Source organism: Neolamprologus multifasciatus, unplaced genomic scaffold, assembly GCF_963576455.1.
Source record: "Neolamprologus multifasciatus unplaced genomic scaffold, fNeoMul1.2 scaffold_16, whole genome shotgun sequence".
Taxonomy (NCBI): Eukaryota; Metazoa; Chordata; class Actinopteri; order Cichliformes; family Cichlidae; genus Neolamprologus; species Neolamprologus multifasciatus.
In genome coordinates, this window is record NW_028181988.1 from 56,824 (window position 1) to 74,598 (window position 17,775).

The window sequence follows — 17,775 nt, forward strand, 5'->3', positions numbered from 1 at the left end:
GCCTCCATCAAACGCAAGGTCAGAGCTGTGTCTATGATGATCATATTGAAAATATCACCTCTGATTTACAGTCTGACCTCAGAGCATGCGCCATTGTAACAGCTTCAGTATAGTAATACATAACAGGGCCAATAATTGCTTGCATTTTTCCTATGGCCATTTTTGATTATGGCCATTTATGAGGTCCCCCAGGTACTATAGCCCAGGAGTCATGTGCTTTCTTAAAACTGATATAATTGAATCTTATTTGAATGTAATGGAGCAGGTGGAACCAGAATGCTGAAGCTAAGTACTCAGTGATAAACAGGACATGTGAGTGTGTGAGACGTGGTCTCAGCTCTTGAGGAGTCCACTTTGTAGGTGGGGGGTGTCCAGTAGAGGTGGAGGATGAACTCAACCTTGACGCCTATTGTTTTATGACCCCTGTCTGGATGGGCCTGGGTCCCCTGCCCTTGATGGATTCTGGAGAACAGAATTCATCAATGGGGTCAGTGGGGGAGCTAGCTCCAGGGAGAGGGTACCCCCCGGTGGTGGCCGGGAGGAGAATCTTGCTGGGGTCTGAGCTGGTGGGCTTCTCTGCTGCTGCAGTGTGTCAGGTGTAGGGATGGGTACCGGTATCCGGTGCCATGATGGCACTGACATAAGCGGTAGTATGTGAAGCGCCTTGAGGCGACTTTTGTTGTGATTTGGCGCTATATAAATAAAATTGAATTGAATTGAATTGAATAGTAACCAGACCGAAAAGCAGCGCACATTTCGGTGCTTTTTTCCCCTGAGCTGTGGTATAGTGATGGGTCGTTCGCGAACGAAATGGCTCTTAGAGCCGGCTCTTTGACGTGAACGACGCGAGCCGGCTCCTTATCGCGAGCCGTCACATGTTTTTTTTTTTTTTTTTTTTTCCTCTTTCTTTCAGCTTCTCTCTCACTTTTTTCTGCTTCACTCTGCACGTGAGCCTTGTGCTTTACGCTGGGCAGAGGGGGGAGGGGCGGTAGTTACACTCAGTAGCACAGGAACAGAGCCGGAGGGAGAGACAGAAAGAGAGCCAGGGACAACAACGTCACATTAGAAAGGTATAGTAATCATCCACAACTATTTTCGGTTGCAGATGATAAAGGATTCAGAAAGTTTATTCATACAGGCCCATATGACAGAGAATATGCATGTTATTTTTGTTTTCATATTTTAATTTATATTTAATTGTGTTGTGGTTTGCAGTGTTTTGTGTTGTTTCACTTTAAATTTGTTTAAAAGGAAAAAGCTGAAAATTTAAATAGTTAAAAGTTGAAATGTAAATAGTTGGTTTTTGTATTATATGATGTATTTATTACATTTTATGTGGAGTGAACGAATAAAAGTATATTTAAGGTGGCCCCTAGAGACAAAGCACAGACAAACTTCAAATCACGTATAAACTCCAAAACATGTAAAAACTCCAAAGCACGTACAAACTCCAAAGCACGTAAAAACTCAAAACATGTACAAAAGACAACAGAAGTGCTCCAGGATGCTGGGTGCAGTGTTGAACTTTTGTTACCTAGTGGCTACACAAGCCAGCAAGTACCAACGACCGGATTTGGTGTGTGGTAGTAACAGGTAAATGAACTTTTTTTTTTCAATTATTTGAATATATATGAGTGCCTGTGTATAAATACACAAACAATACACACATGCTTTCAATTGTGTAATTTAAGTGATCTAGTAGCTCTGCTTTGGAAGTTTAGTTCATGCTAGAAATGTGTTTTGGAGTTTGTACGTGTTTTGTCTCTAGGGGCCACCGCATATATTTATATATATATAAACATATATAAATAAAACCACTTTTTTTACGTTAGTAATTCCTTTTGTGCATAATTTTATATTATTGTTAATAATAAATTAATTAAAGCAACAAAACAACCTGGATAGCCGGTTCGGAGCCGAAAGAGCCGACTCTTTTTAGTGAGCCGAACCGAAAGAGCCGGAACTCTAAAAAGAGCCGGAAATCCCATCACTACTGTGGTACACTTTCTTCTTCCTTACATTTGTATTGGCGGTTGGCAAACAACTGAAAGGTGCATCACCGCCACCAACTGGTATGGAATGATACACTTTAGATTCTAGCCAATCATTTTAGTTTCCTAGGATAGTAGGCGGGTCCAGGTACGTATGTTCTTTAGAGCAGAGCTACAGATTAAAAATGCCCAAGGCGAAGCGGTCAAAAGTCTGGCTGTACTTCACAGCAAAAGATGCAAACTCAGCAGCCTGCAACAAGTGCTTTAAGGTGATACTGTGATACTGTCAAAGGAGGTAACACCTACAATCTGATGAAACACCTGGCGATGCATAGCGTTTTTTTTTTTTTAAAGCCGAGAAATGCGCCGTATTTGATAGCTTGCTGCGAGACCTCACATCGAGCACATCTACTGCGGGTGTGGTGCCTGTTATCGGAGTTAGCAACATCCCCCAAAAACCTGAAGAGGAGAGTCCTGGCCCCTAGCCCTGCCAGTGTAGCAGAAATGATGACGGATGATGATGCAGCAGCAGCCGTTCTTCTCTGCGTGAGTAGCTTAATGTTGTTCGTGTGTAATTTACATTGAGTAGTTTAACCACGTTATTACATTAATGCAAGTAAGGTGAACTAGCAAACACCATTGTAGTTACATGGCTGTCTTCTTGTTTGATGGCAGATACTCCCTTCACCCTGGCCAAAAAGGCTAAAATGACCAAAGAAAGAGTGGAAAACAGTTAAACATGAGAGGTTTTTGGACAAAGTTTGTGTTTTTTCCATTGTTTAAGCACTGCTTCCAGCCAAGAGTGATACCATATATGCCCTATAGCTGCAGAAAAGGCTAACATTGTTATCTTTTTACAAAAAAAAAAAAAACAGCTGAACATGAGAGGTTTTTGGACCAATTTTGTGTTTTCCATTCTTTAAGCACCAGTTTGAGCACCGTTTAAGCACCGGCACCGTTTCAAAAGTACCGGTTTGGCACCGGTATCGGATAAAACCTAAACGATACCCATCCCTAGTCAGGTGTCAGGCCCCTGCACCTGTGGGGGCCTATTTTCCCCCCACCACACTCACTGCCAGTGGCTGGTTCCCCCACCCGCTGGTGGATTGGTGTTGGTCTCAATGTTTGGCAGGTCTGGCCCCCCTGGCTGTGTCAGGCCCCTTTCCAGGCGTGGAGGGTATCAGCTTCTACACCATGGCATGGAAAATAAATGTGGTGGGCATTGTTCTTGGCTGTCAGACAATAATTGTGTGGATGCCCTATGAGGGCATCCACACTATTGAGTTCCTGTTTCTCTTTAATCTTTATTGTGTGGATGCCCTCAAAGGCATCCACACTATTGAGTTCCTGTTTCTCTTTAATTGTGTGGATGCTTTAAGGCATCCACACTATTGTTTTCCTGTTTCTCTTTAATCTTTATTATTATTCTTCCGTTTCCGTACGTTTTTCGCCGTTGAACTACTTCCACAATTTTTGTGCTATTTTCACCATTCAAATTTTAAACTATTCTGCTATTTCTGCTAATGATGGCTATATCTTTTGGTATTTTTCACTATTATACTTTTTAAAATATTAAGCTTTTTTCCTTTAATTTGTCCCATTGAAATGAATGGGAAACTTCCGCAATTCTGCTAAAATTTGCTTGTTTTTGAAACTTAACTACTTCCTCATATTTTCACTTAGACCAACCATTCAAACTTTAAAATGTTCTCAAATTATTGGGCTATTCAGGTATAAATCAGCTTTTTCAAATCTTTTACCGTTTTATTTTTATACCCCTTAAAGTGTTGAGTTGCAAAATTGTGATTTTTCACAAAATACATGGGTTGTTATGGTTGCTATGCAGTTGGTTCTAAGTGAGGCACTGAAGGTTTCGCAGTCTTCTCTTCATGTCCGAACAACTTCTTGCTACTTGCTCAATTTTCACTCAACTTCCACAAATTATACATCAAAACGTAGGTATTTTTGCTGGCTTTCAGAAAATGTCATTATCATTGTTGTGGGATTTATAGAATTTTGGCAAATCTCCTCAGACCAACACAAAGTCTCAAAACTCTCCATAGAAAGTCAATGGAGAGTTTGTTCAAAATCACCGCTTGATTTCTGTAATGAGAGGCATATTCGAATCGTCATATCTCCCTAACGAAGCGACGTTAAGACATAAGGCTTGTCCCAGTATATCTTCAGACACTCCTGACGCTCACAATTCAAGAATTATTTTCTCACCTATTACCGTTCTGAGATGAGTTAGACTTGTTTGAGGGTAGGAAATTCGTCCTTCGCTCAGATTTCTTCAGCTTTCAAACTCTGGAAATGAGCCACTTTTTTCTCTCGTCATATCTTTTTGATAGATTTCCACAAAGACCTGAAAATTTCCATGGTTGTTAACCAAAGCCTGCTGTCTCTTACGGTGAAAGAATGATATCGATACTCCAAATATATTTAGAGTTAGAAAGCGTTGTTTGAGGGCAAGTCAAGGCAGTTTTTGCTTCGCCTCTACTCAGTTATGGTGCATTAGAAGTCAAATATCTTTAATAATTCATATTTTAATGATAAATTGTCAACACTTGAACATTCCCCCATCTCTTCTGAACAAAACGGTGTAAGAATGACCCTTCTAGCCCCTACGGTTAGGAAATTATGGCCATTTGTTTGGAGGGTAGTCCTCACTATGAGAAATAGACTGCAAAAATCCTCTCTCTGCTGCCTGTGTAAAAACGGCTGCACCTGTTTTGGCGGGAAAAAGTACACAGCCTCTCTGATTGGTGGATTCAAATTCAGCAGCTCCCAGGCTACTTGACTGACATACAAGCTTGCTTCTTTCTCTTTCTGTGTGTGTGTGTGTGTGTGTGTGTGTGTGTGTGTGTGTGTGTTTAGTGAGAAATAGAGAACTTTACCCTTATTTGGCAGCATATATTATAGTATTTCTGCTTTTTATAGTATTTCTGCTTTTTATAGGATTTGTGCTTAATATAGTATTTGTGCTTGATATAGTATTTCTGCTAAATTATAGTATTTCTTCTTTTTATAGTATTTCTGCTTAATATAGTATTTCTGCTAAATTATAGTATTTCTGCTTTTTATAGTATTTCTGCTTAATATAGTATTTCTGCTAAATTGTAGTATTTCTGCTTTTTATAGTATTTGAGCTCAGTATAGTATTTCTGGTTGTAATAGGATTTGTGCTTAATATAGTATTTCTGCTTTCTATAGTATTTGAGCTTAATATAGTATTACTGGTTTTTATAGGATTTGTGCTTAATATAATATTTGTGACAAATACTGTTCCCTTTAGGCTCTGTGTATGTGTGTGTGTATCAATATTTCTCCCATTTTAAAGTATTACTCCTCCATAATTGTATTTCGGTTAAATCAAAGTACTTTTACTACATCTTAGTACTTCTGCTCAATCATAGTATTTCTGCTAAATTATAGTATTTCTGCTTTTCATAGTATTTCTGCTTTTTATAGTACTTGTGCTTAATATAGTATTTCTGCTAAATTAAAGTATTTCTGCTTTTTATAGTATTTGTGATAAAACATAGTATTTCTACTAAATGTAGTATTTATGCTTTATCATACTATTTCTATATATTACTGCCAGGTCCCCAGGCAGCCAATCCTCTGTGAGAACTGAGACATTCAAATTTACAAATCAGGGCCTGCACGGCTTCCCAGCCAGCCAATCATATCTGAGGTCTGCTGTTTCTTCTCTCATCATATCTCCGCGACGGTTGTACAAAGAGCAATGAAAATCGCAGTCAAAGTACACCAAAGTCCGCTGATTCACCCAGCACAAGAATTATGCTTCTAATCCACCTAGTTTTTGAGTTACGCGACGTTTTGTAACTCCAAAAAACGGCGTTTTTCGCCTTGCACCGCGATCTAATTCTGACTGCTCATCACCCTGTTTTCCAGGCGCCTACTCTCTTTCCCAGTGGCGCAGTTGGTAATGACACGGGTCTTCATCCAAAAGGTCGTGGGTTCGATTCCACCTTGATCAACATGTTTTTCTCCCTACAAATTAATACACTATCACAGACCAGTAATTTATATTCATCATTTATTACAATTCTGCAAACTTTTATCATTTTACCAGCTTTTCTAATATGGACCTCACATTCTTGTTAACACTCCATGACACAAATACTGTTCCCTGTAGGCTCTGTGTATGTGTGTGTGTATCAATATTTCTCCCATTTTAAAGTACTAGTCCTCCATAATTGTATTTCTGTTAAATCAAAGTACTTTTACTACATCTTAGTACTTCTGCTCAATCATAGTACTTCTGCTCAATCATAGTATTTTTGCCAAATCATGGTTTTTGTGCCAAATCATAAAATTTGTGTTATGTTATAGTATTACTACTAAGTGGAGGAATTTCTGTCATGTTACAGTATATGTGCTGATTACAGTATTTCTGCTAAATCATATTATTTCTACTATATCATATTTTTCTTTCTAAATATAGCATTTCTGCTATATAATTGTATTTCTGCTATGTTATAATATTTGTGCTAAACCAGAGTATTTCTGCTGAAACATAGTATTTCTGCCAAATGATAGTATTTCTGTCAAATTATAGTATTTGTGCTTTTTATAGTATTTCCACTTTTTATAGGATTTGTGCTAAATTATAGTAATTGTGCTTTTTATAGGATTTGTGCTTAATATAGTATTTGTGCTTAATATACTATTTCTGCTAAATTACAGTATTTCTGCTTTTTGTAGTATTTCTGCTAAATTATAGTATTTCTGCTTAATATAGTATTTGTGCTAAATTATAGTATTTCTACTTTTTATAGTATTTCTACTTTTTATAGTATTTCTGCTTTTTATAGTATTTGTGCTAAAACATAGTATTAATTTAAAATTACAATATTCATAGTTCATCACAGTGTCTCTGGTAAATCACAGTATTTCTGCTATGTTGTACTATTTTTCTAAATCATAGTGTTTCTGTAATGTTTAAGTATTTTTGGCTAAATATATTCTTTCTGTTATCTTATACTATTTCTCCTAAATTCTTGTATATTTGAGAAGTTATCATGTTTCTGGTAAGTTACAATATTTCTGCCAAGTTCTGCTATGCTATTGTATTTCTGCCAAGTATTATGTTTCCTCTAAGATATTGCAGTTCTGCTAAGTTATTACTTTTTAGTAAAGTTCCTTTGCTTCTGCAAAGTTTTTATAATTTCTTCAACTTTTCAGCTTTTTCAGCTAGTTTTTGCAGACAGCTTCAGCTTTAAAGCATCCACACTGCATTTTCGCAGGAAATGCAAATTTTTCTAGTCTTTATCCTTTCTTTATTCCTGTTGCTTCCGTACATTTTTTGCACCTTAACTACTTCCTCAGTTTTCAGCCGATTTTCTCAGTTCAAACTCTAAACTGTTCTGCTCTTTCTGCTCTTTCCGGCTATATCTTTTGGTGTTTATTACTATTATACTTTTTAAAATATTACACTTTTTTCCTTTAATTTGTCCCATTGTAATGAATGGAAAACTTCCACAATTCTGCTAAAACTTGCTTGTTTTTCAAACTTAACTACTTCCTCATACTTTCACCTAGAAACTCCATTCAAACTTTAAAATGTTCTCAAATGACTGGGCTTTTCCTGTGTGATTCAGCTTTTTCATATCTGTTACCGTTTTCATTTAATGCCTCTTTAAGTTTTCAGTTGCAGATTTGTGATTTTTCAGAAAATACATGCGTTGTTATGGTTGCTATGCAATTAACTCAGAATGAGCACTGGTGCGTTCTGAATTTTCTCTTCATGTCTGAACAACTTCTTGCTACTCGCTCAATTTCCACTCATCCCCCACAAATTATACATCAAAACGTAGGTATTTTTGCTGGCTTTAAGACAGTGTTACTATAATTATCGTGCGAGTTACGTTTTTTTCACAATTTGCCTGGAAGTGACACGAAGTCTAAAAACTCCCCATTCAAAGTCTGTGGGGAGGTTGTGAAACTCAGAGCTGAAATACGGAAACTGAAGGCATTTTCAAATCGTCATATCTCCTTAACGAAGCAAAGTTAAAACATGAGGCTTGTGCCAATTCATCTTCAGACACTGCTGACACTCACGGTCGAAGCAGTTTTTACAGTCATCTTACCGTTGAGCCATGAATTACGTTTGTTTGAGGAGTGGAAATCTGTCCTCCTCTCAGTTTTCAAACTCCGAAAATGAAGCCGTTTCTTCTCTCGTCATATCTCCGCGACGGAAGTACAAAGAGCTATGTAAATCGCAGTCAAAGTTCACCAAAGTCCGCTGATTCACCCAGTGTAAGAATTATGTTTCTAGTCCACCTAGTTTTTGAGTTACACGACGTTTTGTAACTCCAAAAAACGGCGTTTTTCGCCTCTCACCGCGATCTAATTCTGACTGCTCATCAGCCTGTTTTCCAATTGCCCGCTCTCTTTGCCAGTGGCGCAGTTGGTAATGACACGGGTTTGAAGCCCAAAGGTCGTGTGTTCAATTCCACCTTATCCACATGTTTTTTTCACTACAAATTAATACACTATCACAGACCAGTAATTCATATTGATCATTTATTACAATTCTGCAAAGTTTTATGATTTTGGCAGCTTTTCTAATATGAACCTCAGATTCTTGTTAACACTCCATGGCAGAAATACATACAAGTACACAGCCTGATAAAGCAGACAGAAGAAGTACCTCTGATTGGTTCAGCATTTTCACCTCCTATCAGCACAAATCTCAGCTGTTTTCAGAAAAAACTCTTTTGAGGAGAAATTCTTCTGATTCATCTCTTTTTAGCGCAACTTTCTGCTTCTTTCCGTCCTTTCTGCAGAAATTCTGCTCGTTCAACTCTTTTCAGCAAAATTTTCAGCCTTTTCACCTCTTATCAGCACAAATCTCAGCTGTTTTCAGAAAAAACTCTTTTGAGCAGAAATTCTGCTGATTCATCTCTTTTCATTGCAACTTTCTGCTTCTTTCCATCTTTTCTGCACAAATTCTGCTCATTCAGCTTTTTTCAGCAGAAATTCTGCTGATTGAACTCTGTTCAGCACAAATCTCAGCTGTTTTCAGCAAAAACCTCTTTTCAGCAGAATTCTGCTGATTGAACTCTTTTCAGCAGAATCTTAAATTTTTTTACCACTTTTCAGCACAAATCCCAGCTTTTTCAGCTGTTTTCAGCAAAAACCTCTTTTCAGCAAAAATTCTGCTGATTGAACTCTTTTCAGCAGAAATTCTGCTGATTGAACTCTTTTCAGCAGAATTTTAAATTTTTTCACCACTTTTCAGCACAAATTCCAGCTTTTTCAGCTGTTTTCAGCAAAAAACCTCTTTTCAGCAGAATTCTGCTCATTCACCTCTTTTCAGCAGAAATTCTGCTGATTGAACTCTTTTCAGCGCAATGTTCTGCTTCTTTCCATCTTTTCTGCAGAAATTCTGCTCATTCAACTCTTTTCAGCAAAATTTTCAGCCTTTTCACCTCTTATCAGCACAAATCTCAGCTGTTTTAAAAAAAACTCTTTTGAGCAGAAATTCTGCTGATTCATCTCTTTTCTGGAAAAATTTCAGCCTTTTCACCTCTTATCAGCACAATTCTCAGCCATTCTGCTCATTTCAGCAAAATTGTCAATTTCTCCACCTCTTCTTTGTGAGGTTGACTTTGGCTCAGTGAGATGAATAACCGCCTTGAGACCAGGAGGGCCAGGTTCAAATCCTGCTCAGGTCAACTTTTTTTTTTTTCACCACTTTTCAGCAAAAATTTCTCCGTCTTTGCCCCTTTCAGTAGAATTTTTTGCTTTTCACCACTTTTCAACAAAATTTTCTGCTTCTTTACCTATTTTCAGCAGAATTTTAAGTTTCTTCACCGCCATGCAACTTTTTGCAACTTTTCAACTTTTTCAGCTTTTTTCACCAGACATCTTCAGCGTTAAGGCATCCACACAGCATTTTCGCAGGAAATGCAAATTTTTCTAGTTCTTTATTATCCTACTTTATTATTCTGGTTGCTTCCGTACACTTTTTGGCGCCTAACTACTCCCTCAGTTTTTGTGCTATTTGCACCGTTCAAATCTTAAAAAATTCTGCTCTTTCTCCTAATGCCGGCTATGACTTTTGGTGCTCATAACTTCTATACTTTTTGAGATATTGAATTTTTTTTGCAATATTTTTTGCCCTTTTCTGCCATCTCATCAGTGGTGTCACTGATTTTCCTCACCGGGTTGACCTGTGTTTTAGCTCAGTGAGATGAGCATCCGTTCTCAGACTGGGAGGCCGGGGTTCAAATCCCGCTTATGGCAAAATTTCTTTCAGTTAACAATTAAACTTTTGAAACTCTTTTCAGCAGAAATTCTGCTGATTGAAGTCTTTTCAGCAGAATTATGAATTTTTTCACTACTTTTCAGCACAAATCACAGCTTTTTCAGCTGTTTCCAGCAAAAACCTCTTTTCAGCAGAATTCTGCTGATTGAACTCTTCAGCAGAAATTCTGCTGATTGAACTCTTTTCAGCAGAATTTTAAATTGTTTCACCAGTTTTCAGCACAAATCTCAGTTGTTTTCAGAAAAAACTCTTTTGACCAGAAATTCTGCTGATTCATCTCTTTTCAGCGCAACTTTCTGCCCCTTTACCTCTTTTCAGCAGAAATACTGCTCATTCACCTCTTTTCAGCAGAATTTTAAATTTTTTCACCACTTTTCAGCACAAATCCCAGCTTTTTCAGCTGTTTTCAGCAAAAACCTCTTTTCAGCAGAATTCTGCTGATTGAACTCTTTTCAGCAGAAATTCTTCTGATTGAACTCTTTTCATCACAAATTCTGCTTATTCACCTCTTTTCTGCAAAGTTTTCAGGCTTTTCACCTCCTCACCACATTTCAACTTTTTCAGCTTTTTTCAGCAGACATCTTCAGCGTTAAGGCATCCACACCGCATTTTCGCAGGAAATGCAAATTTTTCTAGTTGTGTGGATGCCCTCATAGGGCATCCACACTATTGAGTTCCTGTTTCTCTTTAATTGTGTGGATGCCCTCAAAGGGCATCCACACAATTGAGTTCGTGTTTCTCTTTATTGTGTGGATGCCCTCATAGGGCATCCACACTATTGAGTTCCTGTTTCTCTTTAATCTTTATTATTCTTCTAGTTGCTTCCGTACACTTTTTGGACCTTAACTACTCCCTCAGTTTTTGTGCTATTTGCACCGTTCAAATCTTTAAAAATTCTGCTCTTTCTGCTAATGCCGGCTATGACTTTTGGTGCTCATAACTTCTATACTTTTTGAGATATTGAATTTTTTTTTGCAATATTTTTTGCCCTTTTCTGCCACATTATCAGTGGCCTCACTGATTTTCCTTGCCAGGTCGACATGTGTTTTAGCTCAGTGAGATGAGCATCCGTTCTCAGACTGGGAGGCCCGGGTTCAAATCCCGCTTATGGCAAAATTTCTTTCAGTTAACAGTTAAACTTTTTTTACTCTTTTCAGCAGAAATTCTGCTGATTGAACTCTTTTCAGCAGAATTTAAAAAATTTTTCACCACTTTTCAGCACAAATCCCAGCTTTTTCAGCTGTTTTCAGCAAAAACCTCTTTTCAGCAGAATTCTGCTGATTGAACTCTTTTCAGCAGAAATTCTGCTGATTTAACTCTTTTCAGCAGAATTTAAATTTTTTCACCACTTTTCAGCACAAATCCCAGCTTTTTCAGCTTTTTTCAGCAAAAACCTCTTTTCAGCAGAATTCTGCTGATTGAACTCTTTTCAGCAGAAATTCTGCAGATTGAACTCTTTTCAGCAGAATTTTCAGAATTTTCACCTCTTTTCAACCCAAATCTCAGCTGTTTTCAGAAAAAACTCTTTTGAGCAGAAAGTCTGCTGATTCATCTCTTTTCAGCGCAACTTTCTGCTTCTTTACCTCTTTTCAGCAGAAATTCTTCTGATTCACCTCTTTTCTGCAAAGTTTTCAGCCTTTTCACCTCTTATCAGCACAAATCTCAGCTGTTTTCAGAAAAAAACTCTTTTGAGCAGAAATTCTGCTGATTCATCTCTTTTGAGCAGAAATTCTGCTGATTCATCTCTTTTCAGTGCAACTTTCTGCTTCTTTCCATCTTTTCTTCAGAAATTCTGCTCATTCACCTTTTTTCAGCGCAACTTTCTGCTTCTTTACCTCTTTTCAGCAGAAATTCTGCTGATTCACCTCTTTTTTGCAAAGTTTTCAGCCTTTTCACCTCTTATCAGCACAATTCTCAGCCGCTTCTGCTCATTTCAGCAGAATTGTCAGTCTCTCCACCTCCTCTTTGTGAGAATGACTTTGGCTCAGTGAGATGAAAATTTCTCCGTCTTTACCCCTTTCAGTAGAATTTTTTTCTTTTCACCACTTTTCAAGAAAATTTTCTGCTTCTTCTTCTTCTTTTGAGCAGAAATTCTGCACATTCACCTCATTGCCATCATTCAGCCTTTTCACCTCTTATCAGCACAAATCTCAGTTGTTTTCAGAAAAAAACTCTTTTGAGCAGAAATTCTGCTGATTCATCTCTTTTCAGTGCAACTTTCTGCTTCTTTACTTCTTTTCAGCAGAAATTCTGCTGATTCACCTCTTTTCAGCAGAATTTTAAATTTTTTCACCACTTTTCAGCACAAATCCCAGGTCTTTCAGCTGTTTTCAGCAAAAACCTCTTTTCAGCAGAAATTCTGCTTATTCACCTCTTCTATAAAATTTTCAGCCTTTTCACCTCTTTTCAGCACAAATCTCAGCTGTTTTCACAAAAAACTCTTTTGAGCAGAAATTCTGCTGATTCATCTCTTTTCAGCGCAACTTTCTTCTTCTTTACCTCTTTTCAGCAGAAATTCTGGTGATTCACCTCTTTTCAGCAGAATTTTTAATTTTTTCACCACTTTTCAGCACAAATCCCAGCTTTTTAAGCTGTCTTCAGCAAAAACCTCTTTTCAGCAGAAATTCTGCTGATTCATCTCTTTTCTGAAAAAAAAATCATCCTTTTCACCTCTTATCAGCACAATTCTCAGCCATTCTGCTCATTTCAGCAAAATTGACAGTTTCTCCACCTCCTCTTTGCGAGAATGACTTTGGCTCAGTGAGATAAATAGCTGCTTTGAGACCAGGAGGGCCGGGTTCAAATCCTGCTCAGGGCAACCTTTTTTTTTTTTCACCACTTTTCAGCAAAAATTTCTGCTTCTTCACCTATTTTCAGCAGAATTTTACATTTCTTCACCGCCATGCAACTTTTTGCAACTTTTCAACTTTTTCAGCTTTTTTCAGCAGACATCTTCAGCGTTAAGGCATCCACACAGCATTTTCGCAGGAAATGCAAATTTTTCTAGTTCTTTATCCTTTATTATTCTGGTTGCTTCCGTACACTTTTTGGCGCTTAACTACTCCCTCAGTTTTTGTGCTATTTGTACCGTTCAAATCTTAAAAAATTCTGCTCTTTCTGCTAATGCCGGCTATGACTTTTGGTGCTCATAACTTCTATACTTTTTGAGATATTGAATTTTTTTTGCAATATTTTTTGCCCTTTTCTGCCACATTATCAGTGGCCTCACTGATTTTCCTTGCCGGGTTGACCTGTGTTTTAGCTCAGTGAGATGAGCATCCGTTCTCAGACTGAGAGGCCCGGGTTCAAATCCCGCTTATGGCAAAATTTCTTTCAGTTAACAATTAAACGTTTTTAACTCTTTTCAGCAGAATTCTGCTGATTGAACTCTTTTCAGCAGAAATTCTGCTGATTGAACTCTTTTCAGCAGAAATTCTGCTGATTGAACTCTTTTCAGCAGAATTTTAAATTTTTTCACCACTTCTCAGCACAAATCCCAGCTTTTTCAGGTGTTTTAAGCAAAAACCTCTTTTCAGCAGAACTCTGCTGATTGAACTCTTTTCAGCAGAAATTCTGCTGATTGAACTCTTTTCAGCAGAATTTTAAATTTTTTCACCACTTTTCAGCACAAATCCCAGCTTTTTCAGCTGTTTTCAGCAAAAACGTCTTTTCAGCAGAATTCTGCTGTTTGAACTCTTTTCAGCAGAAATTCTGCTGATTGAACTCTTTTCAGCAGAATTTTAAATTTTTTCACCACTTTTCAGCACAAATCCCAGCTTTTTCAGCTGTTTTCAGCAAAAACCTCTTTTCAGCAGAATTCTGCTGATCTAACTCTTTTCAGCAGAAATTCTGCTGATTCAACTCTTTTCAGCAAAATTTTCAGCCTTTTCACCTCTTATCAGCACAAATCTCAGCTGTTTTCAGAAAAAACTCTTTTGAGCACAAATTCTGCTGATTCATCTCTTTTCAGCAGAAATTGTTCTGATTCACCTCTTTTCTGCAAAGATTTCAGTCTTTTCACCTCTTATCAGCACAAATCCCAGCTTTTTCAGCTGTTTTCAGCAAAAACCTCTTTTTAGCAGAATTCTGCTCATTCAGCTTTTTTCAGCAGAAATTCTGCTGATTGAACTCTTTTCAGCAGAATTTTCACCTCTTTTCAGCACAAATCTCAGCTGTTTTCAGAAAAAACTCTTTTGAGCAGAAATTCTTCTGATTCACCTCTTTTCTGCTAAGTTTTCAGACTTTTCACCTCTTATCAGCACAAATCCCAGCTGTTTTCAGCAAAAACTCTTTTGAGCACAAATTCTGCTGATTCATCTCTTTTCAGCAGAAATTCTGCTGATTCATCTTTTTTAGCAGGATTTTCAGTTTCTTCACCGCCATACAACTTTTTGCAACTTTTCAACTTTTTCAGCTTTTTTCAGCAGACATCTTCAGCGTTAAGGCATCCACACAGCATTTTCGCAGGAAATGCAAATTTTTCTAGTCTTTATTATTCTTCTAGTTGCTTCCGTACACTTTTTGGACCTTAACTACTCCCTCAGTTTTTGTGCTATTTGCACCGTTCAAATCTTAAAAAATTCTGCTCTTTCTGCTCTTTCCGGCTATGACTTTTGGTGCTCATAACTTCTATACTTTTTGAGATATTGAATTTTTTTTGCAATATTTTTTGCCCTTTTCTGCCTTATTATCAGTGGCCTCACTGATTTTCCTTGCCGGGTTGACCTGAGTTTTAGCTCAGTGAGATGAGCATCCGTTCTCAGACTGGGAGGCCCGGGTTCAAATCCCGCTTATGGCAAAATTTCTTTCAGTTAACAGTTAAACTTTTTTAACTCTTTTCAGCAGAAATTCTGCTGATTGAACTCTTTTCAGCAGAATTTTGAATTTTTTCACCACTTTTCAGCACAAATCCCAGCTTTTTCAGCTGTTTTCAGCAAAAACCTCTTTTCAGCAGAATTCTGCTGATTGAACTCTTTTCAGCAGAAATTCTGCTGATTGAACTCTTTTCAGCAGAAATTCTGCTGATTGAACTCTTTTCAGCAGAATTTTAAATTTTTTCACCACTTCTCAGCACAAATCCCAGCTTTTTCAGGTGTTTTAAGCAAAAACCTCTTTTCAGCAGAACTCTGCTGATTGAACTCTTTTCAGCAGAAATTCTGCTGATTGAACTCTTTTCAGCAGAATTTTAAATTTTTTCACCACTTTTCAGCACAAATCCCAGCTTTTTCAGCTGTTTTCAGCAAAAACGTCTTTTCAGCAGAATTCTGCTGTTTGAACTCTTTTCAGCAGAAATTCTGCTGATTGAACTCTTTTCAGCAGAATTTTAAATTTTTTCACCACTTTTCAGCACAAATCCCAGCTTTTTCAGCTGTTTTCAGCAAAAACCTCTTTTCAGCTGAATTCTGCTGATTGAACTCTTTTCAGCAGAAATTCTGCTCATTCAACTCTTTTCAGCAAAATTTTCAGCCTTTTCACCTCTTATCAGCACAAATCTCAGCTGTTTTCAGAAAAAACTCTTTTGAGCAGGAATTCTGCTGATTCTTCTCTTTTCAGTGCAACTTTCTGCTTCGTTCCATCTTTTCTGCAGAAATTCTGCTCATTCACCTCTTTTCAGCGCAATGTTCTGCTTCTTTCCATCCTTTCTGCAGAAATTCTGCTCATTCAACTCTTTTCAGCAAAATTTTCAGCCTTTTCACCTCTTATCAGCACAAATCTCAGCTGTTTTCAGAAAAAACTCTTTTGAGCAGGAATTCTGCTGATTCTTCTCTTTTCAGTGCAACTTTCTGCTTCGTTCCATCTTTTCTGCAGAAATTCTGCTCATTCACCTCTTTTCAGCGCAATGTTCTGCTTCTTTCCATCCTTTCTGCAGAAATTCTGCTCATTCAACTCTTTTCAGCAAAATTTTCAGCCTTTTCACCTCTTATCAGCACAAATCTCAGCTGTTTTCAGAAAAAACTCTTTTGAGCACAAATTCTGCTGATTCATCTCTTTTCAGCAGAATTTTAAATTTTTTCACCACTTTTCTGCACAAATCCCAGCTTTTTCAGCTGTTTTCAGCAAAAACCTCTTTTCATCAGAAATTCTGCTGATTGAACTCTTTTCAGCAGAATTTTCAGAATTTTCACCTCTTTTCAGCACAAATCTTAGCCGCTTCTGCTCATTTCAGCAAAATTGTCAGTGTCTCCACCTTTTCTTTGTGAGAATGACTTTGGCTCAGTGAGATGAATAGCCGCCTTGAGACCGAGAGAGCCAGGTTCTAATCCTGTTCAGGGCAGTTTTTTTTTTTCCATCACTTTTAAGCAAAAATTTCTCCGTCTTTACCCCTTTCAGTAGAATTTTTTGCTTTTCACCACTTTTCAACAAAATTTTCTGCTTCTTCACCTTTTTTCAGCAGAATTTTAAGTTTCTTCACCACCATACTTTTTGCAACTTTTCAGCTTTTTTCACCAGACATCTTCAGCGTTAAGGCATCCACACAGCATTTTCGCAGGAAATGCAAATTTTTCTAGTTGTGTGGATGCTTTAAGGCATCCACACTATTGTTTTCCTGTTTCTCTTTATTGTGTGGATGCTTTAAGGCATCCACACTATTGTTTTCCTGTTTCTCTTTATTCTTTATACTTTATTATTGTGTGGATGCTTTAAGGCATCCACACTATTGTTTTCCTGTTTCTCTTTATTCTTTATTATTATTATTCTAGTTGCGTTCCGTACGTTTTTTGCCGTTGAACTACTTCCACAATTTTTGTGCTATTTTCACCATTCAAATTTTAAACTATTCTGCTATTTCTGCTAATGTGTGCTATATCTTTTGGTATTTTTAACTATTATACTTTTTAAAATATTAAGCTTTTTTCCTTTAATTTGTCCCATTGAAATGAATGGGAAACTTCCGCAATTCTGCTAAAATTTGCTTGTTTTTGAAACTTAACTACTTCCTCATATTTTCACTTAGAACAACCATTCAAACTTTAAAATGTTCTCAAATTATTGGGCTATTCAGGTATAAATCAGCTTTTTCAAATCTTTTACCGTTTTATTTTTATACCCCTTAAAGTGTTGAGTTGCAAAATTGTGATTTTTCACAAAATACATGGGTTGTTATGGTTGCTATGCAGTTGGTTCTAAGTGAGGCACTGAAGGTTTCGCAGTCTTCTCTTCATGTCCGAACAACTTCTTGCTACTTGCTCAATTTTCACTCAACTTCCACAAATTATACATCAAAACGTAGGTATTTTTGCTGGCTTTCAGAAAATGTCATTATCATTGTTGTGGGATTTATAGAATTTTGGCAAATCTCCTCAGACCAACACAAAGTCTGAAAACTCTCCATAGAAAGTCAATGGAGAGTTTGTTCAAAATCACCGCTTGATTTCTGTAATGAGAGGCATATTCGAATCGTCATATCTCCCTAACGAAGCGACGTTAAGACATGAGGCTTGTCCCAGTATATCTTCAGACACTCCTGACGCTCACAATTCAAGA

The 17,775-nt window shown here is 37.3% G+C and overlaps 2 long non-coding RNA genes across 3 annotated transcripts; one reads left to right on the plus strand and one right to left on the minus strand.

Annotated features, from left to right (window-relative positions):
- The first annotated feature begins 778 nt into the window (after nucleotides 1-778).
- On the plus strand, nucleotides 779-15,140 carry LOC146490320 (uncharacterized). Its single transcript, XR_014872828.1, has 2 exons — nucleotides 779-3,354; nucleotides 9,946-15,140. It is a non-coding gene; the product is annotated as an uncharacterized LOC146490320 (long non-coding RNA).
- On the minus strand, nucleotides 4,048-16,720 carry LOC146490321 (uncharacterized). Of its 2 annotated transcripts, XR_014872826.1 has the most exons (5): nucleotides 15,400-16,720; nucleotides 12,820-15,260; nucleotides 10,629-12,789; nucleotides 9,301-10,440; nucleotides 4,048-9,081 (listed from the first exon to the last, which is right to left on the minus strand). It is a non-coding gene; the product is annotated as an uncharacterized LOC146490321 (long non-coding RNA). The 2 variants fall into 2 exon arrangements; XR_014872827.1 differs by lacking the exon at nucleotides 9,301-10,440 and having other exon boundaries at nucleotides 4,048-8,922; nucleotides 11,874-15,260.
- Nucleotides 16,721-17,775: the final 1,055 nt, after the last annotated feature.